Genomic DNA, 11,234 nt, shown 5'->3' on the forward strand with positions numbered 1-11,234 from the left:
ACAATGTGACACATAATTTTTATATATAAAGATAAGTGTACGAAATTTCATACTCTTCCGTCCGCGCAATATTTGCAAAAAAGGGTTACAAAGTTATTTCTTTAGGTATTGATATAATTTATTAGCAACTGCATTAACCAATAATACCTATCTATGAATACTATCGAATATCATCATCTGCTTCTTCCTTATCCCATTTATTTGGGGTCGGCGTAATATGTTTTTCTCTTCCATACATCTCTGTTCGCAGTCATCTCATTATTTACTCCCTTCTTACCATATCATCTTTCACACAGTCCATCCATCTCTTTTTCGGCCTTCCTTTGCCCTTATAACCATCCACATTCATATGTAACACCTTTCTTAAAATATTATCCTCATTCCCTATACCTATTACATGTCCATACCATGATAGACGATTACTCTTCAACCTCTCTGACACCGGCGCCACTTTCATACTTCCTCTAATGTATTCACTCTTTATCTTATCCATTCTTGTCACACCACACATCCACCTCAACATTCTCATTTCAGTTGCATGCAGTCGTCTCTCGTAAATACTATCGAATATATATGTACATATATACTATAACTAAGTAGTTACTCAAAAACACTATTTCCAAGTTTAGATCCGATTTATTAAGCGACAGGTGTGAGTAACAAATGTTTTGTGTCAAGTTGCATTTCAAACTTGGCCACTTCCGTTACAAATTAGTTGGGTAGTTTTAGATTCCGAGTGGTTTAGTTGCTAATATTTCACACTAGCTTAGCTAACTTTACCCCTTATATTCAGAATAATGCATAAGTTTTTTGTTTGTTAATTGATATAAAACAAGGATTTAACTTAAAGATATATATTAATTTTTTACTCAGTGTTATCCGCCTAGATCTATGTATGTATGTATATTATTATTATTATTATATTTATTATATCTATGAAGGTATCCGCAGAATACCAGCGCCGTGGCACCCCGTCACGACATATGCTGAGCGGACACCTATTTGGTACTATCTAACTAATATAAACCAGTATGTAATTTAAAATTTAAAAATCATTTTTATTATTGTTATGTACCAGATTAACTATTTTCTTTCTTTCTCTTAAAGATTTCTATATCGTATTTGGGATGGATGTCATACTGAGATATAATTATATTGTTAGACAATATTAAAATTATATCTCAGGACAACGCACTCAGCGTCATCTAGTCCTAAGTAGAGCATGTATTATGAGTATTAAACAACTGATATAAACACAGTTAACTTAGATAATACGTATAGATATTAAAGACTGTGTGATATATAGTAATAATTGTATATTAAGAGAAACTAAGGTCTCTTGATCTGATGATAAAAGACATATTTCAAAAGTGACAATAATAATAGAAAAACAAAGAAAAAAAAGTATATATAAAAATACTAATGTTATTTAAAAAGGTGCGTTATGTAGACCAATACTGACAATCATTCTCATGAATACAAATGTGTGTACCGTGTAAGGAATTGAACCCGCAACCATTGTAATAAACCGGTAGACCACCAAGGTCAAGTCTTGGCAAATATCTCTCGATGAGGAATCGAACCGGTGACGATTATAGTAAACCGTTAGACCACCGAGGTCTTGGCAAACATCTCTCGATACAATTTAAAAGCGGTAGCAATGCCCTAGAGTAATTAAATAGAATAATAGTAGTAATTAACAATTTGTTATTGTAAGAATAAGTACATGTCGCAATCACTGTAAAGTGTACGAGGGACCGACTCGAGTTGCGACACGAACATTTAAAGTGTCCGACACAGCCGGCTGACACTGGCAGCTAATATTGTTGCCTGTTAGCAACGGGCCAATGGCTGTTGTTATCAAGAAACGCCAGGGGAATGAAGAGCCCTCAGTTTGCAACTCATGCGCGAAGCTCAGTTAACATTCCGGCGTGTAATTAAAAAGCTGTTTTGTATTCTATTCCCATGATAAACAGTCGAGATTCGTTTGGTCTCATGAAAAAAATATGAAAAGGTTTAAAAAGTTAATTATATGCATATTAACTGTACTCGGAAATGTTCATTTACGGTTCTGTTTCCCTTTTTTGAAATTCGAATGGGAAACGTTTTCAGTTACTTCAGGCGAATATTTGACGTTTATGTCAAGTGCTTAATTAAAATGTCAAAGAAAGATGTACTTAGTTTGAAAAAAAAAAATAAGAAACCATTTCAGAATGGCGTAAATCTAAGTAAAATAACGGTTTCCAGGGAACCAGGGACGCGTGGAGGTCTTAATTACTAATGTATGGCTTTTATCTTTTATTGAATAATATTTTTAATTTTGTTATAATTATAATATACGACTTGACCATAAACCAACTAATAATAATGATTATTATTATTAATTAAACCTTCATCAGTGTATAGTTTGATGTAGTCCTGTCTTCCAAACTAACATGAGCTATCAGTAAGCAGTTCCTTCCCAAAAACGTAAAGATTAGTTTTAATATAATTGACGAATATACAATCCATTTGATCAATTTAATATTAAAACCACTAGCTATGATGACGACTTAGGCCCTAAAGCTGGCCAACGATGGTTCAGGGAGAGAACCCCAAGTAGTGCCCGAGACTTGTGACACGGGTGAAGATTTAAAGGGCCATTTTAGAATGCATTAACACTCACCTTCACAACTTGTGGTATCCTCCCAGTCCCAACTAATAAACCCCCCAATGCCTACAATATTCACAATTACTTATCTCTTATTTGTTTTTATAATAATAAATACTCCAATCTTTTCGCTCCAAACTCCCGCTACGTCAGTTCCATCAATCAATCAATCTACTTGTCAATGTCACAAAGATTGTTTAGGCTCTAACCTCTGCCGTTTCGTTTCAGGTTACTCTGACTGCCTTAGCTAAAGAAACATGATTATTGACTTTACCATTTTTAATCAATGGTGTTTCACACGATAGTGAACATTAATTAACAAAAAAAAATAATACATGACTTAACATTAAAAAAAACGGTTGATATATTTTTCAAGTCGGTTAAAAATACTCAAGTCACGTCATTTATTACATATTAATGATGCAACACAACGTAAGGTTATGGGGATAGCACGCTCTGCTTCCGCAGACACGCGTGAAATTAAATTCACTTGAATCCAAATAGCTAATTACATTAATATGGAAGTGAAGCTATTAGACACGGTACAACTGTCTTGGATGGGCGGTGAACCTGGCAACATTATTCTTGTTGGGTACCTGACAGGGTTGCCAGTGTTAAAGAATAGAATAAAAATATATAACCCTGGACAATTAATACAACGCCATCTAGTCCTACGGTAAGCAAAGCTTGTGTTTTGGGTACTAGACAACTAATATATAAACTTAGATATTTTGTATAACAATAACTAAATAAACAATTTTCTATTCTATTTTGTTTGTTATATTTCTTCAGGTGTAACAAAGAATAATAAATAAACAAATAAAGCAGGAAGAAAATGCTAGTCAACAAATAAACACAAAGTTACCAGCGAAAATAGCTGACCCTTATTAAAACAAAAATTGTGTTATTTACTTTTAATAACTTGGCAACACCGTGAAAGCTTTAATAATATGCTTACTTGCACGTCCACTTGGAAACTCTATTATACGGTGTATACATAATTTTGGAGCCAATTTCAAGTTGTATGACTTTTGAATATTACACAGAGCTGAGATCCATCTAATAGGAGTTAGCACGAGCTATGGCGTTATAATTGTATAAATATATAATGAATTTGCTGTGTCTCACCTCGACTTCATGTAGCTCATCAGTTTTTTATACCATACCAAGCTATATTCTACCTTAAGCTTTAAACAAATAGATATTAAAGTAAGATAACAAGAATAATTATTATCTATATAGTATCTATAGAAATCTTTAAAACTACGCAACGGATTTTGAAAAGTTTTTTTTTAATAGATAGAGTTATTCAAGAGGAATATATGTATAACACATGTACACCGGGCGAAGCCGGGGTGGTTAGCTAGTAGTAGTAATATAATAGATGCTTTATTTTTGAAATTTCGCGTTTAGTACACGTTATTAATATATTAAACGTGTTTTAAATCGAGATTGGTAAATACTGCTTTTTAAATACCTTTTTACGATAAAATTTAAAAACTAGATTCAAAGACTTTTCACCCCTTTTTATGAAACATTGCGCTGACCGAGGAGTATGTAATTTCGCACACTTATAGTTTATATAGAGATGGAGTTCGGAATTCTAAAATATTTTTTTTTAAATTATGCATAAAAAATACATTTAATTAGTAAAAAAATATTTGACACACACGCATATATACTTTTTTATTTATTGTTAAAATCTTCGGTCAAATTGTGAATAGCTTAATATTATTTGTCTATAGTCTTACTGATTGTTAAAGTAGATTATAATCCATAAAATAGTATTGTTTGCATGCAGCGTCAATAGATGGCGCTGTAACAAAATTGAAACTCGCTAACGTTTCGTTTTGTTGAAAGTCCATATGTATTTTACTTTATAACAAGCTGTATTTTGAAACCGACCAATAAATCTTATATACACGAGTGTACTAATTTGGTTTATAGTACCTTTAGGACCTTGTGGTTTTAACACTGATTGTTAAATTAATTATGGTCGAATTTCGACCACAGGGTGACTACCTGACTACTAGTAATAATAACAACCAAACAAAAGTCCAGTTAGAAATAAGTTCTGTTTTTTCCTTTGTACGCGACAGTTAGCGTTGTCCCTAAACATTCATATTAATAAAGGAATGGAAGAAATGTCCGCAAAGTCCTCCGATATATTATTATGTCTGTTGGAATCCAAACTAATGTTGGGTATTAGTGGATCCAAGCAAAGCCCCGGAAACAATGGAACCCGTCCCGGCTAGGGATCTGCAGTGTATTATTAAAACTATTTTTTATTCAATCCTCAATCTACATACTAACAGAAAGTTATCTAAATATATATAACTCAAAGGTGACTGATTGACATAGTGATCTATCAACGCACAGCCCAAACCACTGGACAGACCGGGCTGAAATTTGGCATACAGGTAGATGTTATGATGTAAGCATCCGCTAAGAAAGGATTTTGTTTAATTCTACCTCCAAGGAGATACAATAGGGGATGAAAGTTTGTATGAAACTTTGTCAATTTTAAACCGATCGGGCTGAGACTTTGCATGCATAAAGCTACTATGACGTAGGCATCCCCTAAGAAAGGATTTTAATAAACTCCACCCCTAAGGGGATAAATTAACGCGAACGAAACCGCGTGCAATAGCTAGTATGACATTTTTGATCATAATTGATAAATTACACGATAATTTTTGGTACTCATAAGTAGACCCAGAGTATATGTATAATATATTATCTGTCTCTCATCCTCCACTGGTGCCCAGCGTACCTAATCTGTTAGCGCAGGCGAAGTCACCATTCATTATCATGGATTAAAATTTTCCCTCTAATTATCATATAGAACAGTGTTTTCCAACCTTTTTAGAGCCATGCCCTACCTTAGCATTTCTAAAATTCATATGCCCCCGTCCCCCCATGTAACATACATAATTTACGACATAAAAAATTTGAATTGTTAACTTAAGAAACTTAAATAATATTTATTTAAGAAGAAATCACTACGAATTTGTTGAAAATTTTCAAATATATGGAATGGACTTTCAATTTTTCATTACATAAAAATTGAAAGTCCATTCCATATATTTTTTAAAAAGAGTTCATTGATTGTCCCCCTTAACAATCAAATTGGCCCCCTGTTGGGCGTGGGCCTCACATTGGCAAGCACTGCTATAGAATATTAATTATATTGTAATAATATCCTATTAAACACGGGGATAATAATGAAGGTCGGCAACTATTAAAAAACAGAAAAAAGTTCCTCTTATATTGGCCTTTAGGCATTAATTATTTAAATTATTAACCGGGTCTTAACACGAATATTTTATGGCAAATAAACGTATTTACCTCTCTCGACGTTTCGACTAGGTTGCACTAGCTGTGGCCACGAGCTGACTGGAATAACAGCGATGTCAATGTAGATAGGTGACAGCAGTTTTTTTTTCATCTACCGTCACTAGATTGTTTAACGAAAGTTCGCGACACACAGCACTCACGGTATCCGTATACTTATTAACAATTGGTGCTACTGAACTTTGCTTGAATTTATTGATGACTGGATTCCACGCAGATGATAATTTTAAGCCATCCTCTCTGTTGAAATTGGGATGTTTTTTTAATTTCAATCATCATCGATCATCTACTGGACGCTGGAACAAATCACTGGATTGAACTACATGCGCCTAAGGTCCTCTCTACTGATCGCCACTATTACACACGAATGGTTCGGGAGGCGATTGAAATTCATACGATCATAAAATATTCGTGTTAAAACCCGGTTAATAATTTATAATGTATATTAAACACGAAAGTTTAAAAGTAACTTTAGGCATTCGCTACTAAAACGAGAGAGCAACTCATCGCCCACGTGTAAGATTATACAATACCTGGACATGAGTACCTACATAGATGCAGGTTTATTGCATGAGGGAGTAAATACTACCATAGTTCTGTAGTAATCCGGGACAAGAGGATTATACACGTCGCGATTGTACGGTCCAGCGATGCACAATGCAATCCTTTCAATCACTTAGGTATATCTCGAGATATTTACGTGTATGCTAGGATTTAGAATACTTCATACTGTACCTATACTGTAGTTTTTTTTATCTATGTATTTGTTTTACTCGAGGCCAAGAAATCAAACAACACCAAATTGGATAGTAAACAAAGATATATTCGGGTGTAAATCGAACTCAATAATTACAAAATTCCGTACAGTGGTCATAATCAAAGAAAACGTAACTATAGCGCGTTGTACATTTCACCTAGCGCCATCTAGTATAAATATTGAGAACTTTAATTGATATTGGTCGAACATTCCGCCCACCAAGAACTAGTGTTCTTAATGACCGCCCACCATGACACTTATACACAACTAATAAAGTAGGCAACCGATTATTATTTAAAATGAATATACATATCTAGAGAAATAGAACTAAACATCATAATGAATACAACGAATATCTTCGCTAGATACTTCGTACATCAGCAAGAATCAAAACACTAAATTATACTCTATTAACAATGTGACTAAAACAAATGAAACATCAGTTATCTAGTACCCATAACACAAGCTTGTGTCTAGATGACGCTGTGTGAATTGTCCTGAGATTATTATTAATACTTGTATAAAATACAGAATGCCTTCTCCGCATAGAATGGCAGATTGATTAACAATCATAAGCAGGGTACGCTTCCAAACTTTTACATGTCACTGTAAAAGTTTGAAAGCGTACACTGTTGTAGCTCTGCCCGCGACTTCGTTCGCGCAGCATACGCAACAGAAGCCTCAAATGTGAATAATTTTCCCCGTTTTTGCAACATTTTTCACTGATGCTTTGCTTCTATTAGTCGTAGCGTAATGTTATATAGCTTAAAGCCTTCCTCGACAAATGGACTATCCAATACAGAAATAAAGTTTCAATTCGAACTAGTAGTTCCTGAGTGTTAGGGAAACTACTCTGCTACCAAAATGTTAGGGAATTTACTCTCTATATGACTGAAAGCTTTTTCAGTTTTTCACATTTTTCCTGTATGGTTCTGCGGTAATGTTATATAGGGCTTCAGGGTCTCGACAAATGGACTATCTTCAACAAAAAAAAAGTTTAATTCCTGTAGTTTCATAGTAGCGTTTCACAGCTTTATAATATTTATTTTAATTCACAACACAATGCGCGCGCGTCATGGCCGCCGTACAGTCGGTTCAGTACTATTATAGCCTGCCGTGAAATGATTTGCTTAAACAAATTCTTATGTAGGAAAGACGCGGGAACAGAAAACTAATTGACTCTAATATAATAATCTGTGTTTACGATGGAAAAAAACTATTTTTTTTTTATTTATATATAAGATTTTGAACACAATTATCGAGATTAGCGCATTCAAACAAACTAACTCTTAAGCTTTATAATATTAGTATAGACAAGTTGTGCCTGCGACTTAGTTCGCGTTAATTATCAAAAACACTATTCCGATTTTTTTCCAGTATTTGCAACATTTTTCACTAATGCATCGCTTCTATTTGTCGTAGCGTAATGTTATATAGCTTAAAGCCTTCCTCGACAAATGTACTATCCAACACAAAAGGAATTTTTCAATTCGAATCAGTAGTTTCTGAGATTAGCGCGTTCAAACAAACAAACTCTTCAGCTTTATAATATTAGTATCGATATAGATAAGTTGCGGTCTCATCTCGCATATTGTATGGGAGCTGTATGGGAGCGGGAGATCGCGGGATCACGGTGACGCCGCAGAAGTCCACCAGCCGCGAAACCGCCAATTAATCACGTCGCACGATTATAGCCTGCCGTGAAATGATTTGCTTAAACAAATTCTTATGAAAGGCGATCGGTAAGGCTGTCGTACAACGAGACATAGCTAATTATTATATACCATGCAAACCCAACCATAATTTTATAATGGTCTGGGTGTTTTTGTTATGGAAAATAACTATTTTTTTTATTTGCTTATAAGATTTACATGAATACAATTTATTTTCACAATTATCGCCAAATTGCTTGGCAGTTTGTTGGCGAAAAAGTACATTCATTTTTACTTATACTTAATCATTACATAGTATAAAACAGTGACATTGGGTCAGTTTTTACTGTTTACTACCTGCCATTGCATTTTTAGTTCTATTGCTAGATCAGTGTCTTAGTATTATAATGTGTGCAATTTTAATGGAATTTGTACTATTTATTAATGGCAACTAGATGACCGTTTATGTAAACGATTATCGTAGTCTCATGCTGATCTTGAAGGTCACCACCAAGGTGTGTAGTTGACACAGATCAAGTTTCTTTAAGAACTAAATCTAGTTATAGAAAACCGGTAAACCTTCTAACTTAGGTTTAAAAAACCGGTTATATTTACTCCATAAAAATGATCAGTGTCCAGCCAGATTTTTTTTAGTTTAGCGAGTTATGAAAGTTTACGGTTTACACTCAGGGTTTGTCATTCCCAACACGTTATATTTTGTATATAGAACTAACTACTCGCCCCGGCTTCGCACGGGTGTACATGTATTATAATATAAACCTTCCTCTTGAATCACTCTATCTATTAAAATAAAACGGCGTCACAATCCGTTGCGTAGTTTTAAAGATTTAAGCGTACATAGGGACAGACAGCGACAGCGACTTTACTTTATACTTTGTAATGATGATTGTACTACATTAGTAAATTTCTTATTAAATTTGATCGTATGTTACATGACTTATTAGAAATGCTTACTGACTTTATACTCAAAAAGAAATCTATGTTATGTGTAGACGTAAATAAATGCCGCGTCGCGTCGACGAAGTGTGCCCAGTGTTGACAGAAATATTATAAACTAAGCACATGTAGGCAGAAAACGATTAAACGAGCAAAACTGTGATATGTAGCAATTAGATAAAATTTATGCCAACAAGTAGGTATAAGCAGTTTTTTTTGTCTACAAAAAATAAGACCGGTTCAAAATACAACGAATACATGAGTAACGTAACGGTTGTAATTACGATGACTAAGTACCTATACTCACTAAATGAGTAATGTAACTACAATAATTCTGGAACGGCACTTCGTTACCTGTAACGTTTATTTCACTGCATTAGTGCTGTTTCAAACTGTAAACCGAGTACTTAGTAACTAGTAGACGTGAGAAGAATTCCTTAGCTTTCTATGGATTCACCGTGCGGGTGCCGGGTCCATCGTGTGGTAGAGAGGGAAACTCCGAGCAGTTCCCGGGACTTGTGACCCGGGTGTAGGTTTAAGGAGGCACTTGCCGACGTACATCAACACTCACCTTCATGGAGTTTCTCTCCCTGCTCAGCCAAAGCTGGTTGGAACCTGTCAAAGGGAAACAAACGAAATTGAGACAGACAGATAGTGTGATAATAAATAAAAATGATCAGCCCCCTCCCTACCTCCCTTCGATAGCCTTAGTGGTCTAGTTGTTTAGCACACCGCTTTGCTTTCAATTATCGCATGTTCATTTCCTCGCACGATGAACATTTGTATTCATGAGTATGATTGTTTGTATCGGTCTGGGTGCTTTCCATGAATATTACGTATGTAGTTACAAAAAAAGTATTTATATCAGTTGTCTATTACCCATAACACAAGCTCTGCGCTTGGGACTAGATGGCGCTGTGTTAATTGTCCCGAAAAAAAAAACACCCAGAACGAAACAATACAATCAAAATATTTATTTACAAATTACTGTCTGACGGTCAGTGATGGGTTTTTTAAAAGAAAAAAAGTTCATTTAATTAATTTATATAATTTTAACTTACAACTTAGGAATCGATCGATTGATTCGTCTTATTTTCTTAAATTAACCTATTCGCGTTCGCGACTAAAACTAGAGTGACCGTCCACCTGCCTTCCTTTGTTCTCGTACTTCATGGATGCCGCTCATTTGAGTCAGCAACTGTTGGTAAGTATTGGGACATACTTTCCAAGAACAACCACTGTATCCATGCCGATTGTGTAACTACAGGTAGGTGGGGGGGAAGGGGATTATTAGCAATGGGAACTAGTAATTCCCATTGCTAGCAAGAAGAACTGGAAACCATCTGTGAATTTGTCACGATCCATGACCTCATGATCCTCCACTGGTGCCCCGCCAGCGTAAACCGTTAGCGCAGGCGGGGGCACCATTCCATTATCATACACAAAAAAAAAAACTACAGGTAGGTAGTTATAAGGACTTAGGGGGTTTGTACAAGTAACATACAAAAGTATAAAGGTACATCTAAGTGTTTATATAAGTTGTCTCGAATGGTAGTTCTGCTACTCGATGACGCTGTACGAATGTCCTGAGATATTATACTAATAAATAAAAGCACTCCCAGTGCCTCACAATCCTCTCACGATATTTGGTCGGTGCGTGACTACGCATTGGATTCTCGCATCTTTTATAAACGGCCACTTTGTTTATTTACAATAGCACCCGCGTGCTAATGGGATGCTGTACAGGATATTTTAAAAGTAGATTAATATTTGTCAATTAAAAAAATACCATAGGCAGGTTATTATAGAATACAAAATTGTCTGTATTGGTACTTCAGGCTCTTATTTATCAATTATCAATTGA

The sequence above is a fragment of the Achroia grisella genome, unplaced genomic scaffold, assembly GCF_030625045.1.
Source record: "Achroia grisella isolate CSIRO2021 unplaced genomic scaffold, CSIRO_AGI_Agris_v1 utg1056, whole genome shotgun sequence".
Classification (NCBI taxonomy): Eukaryota; Metazoa; Arthropoda; class Insecta; order Lepidoptera; family Pyralidae; genus Achroia; species Achroia grisella.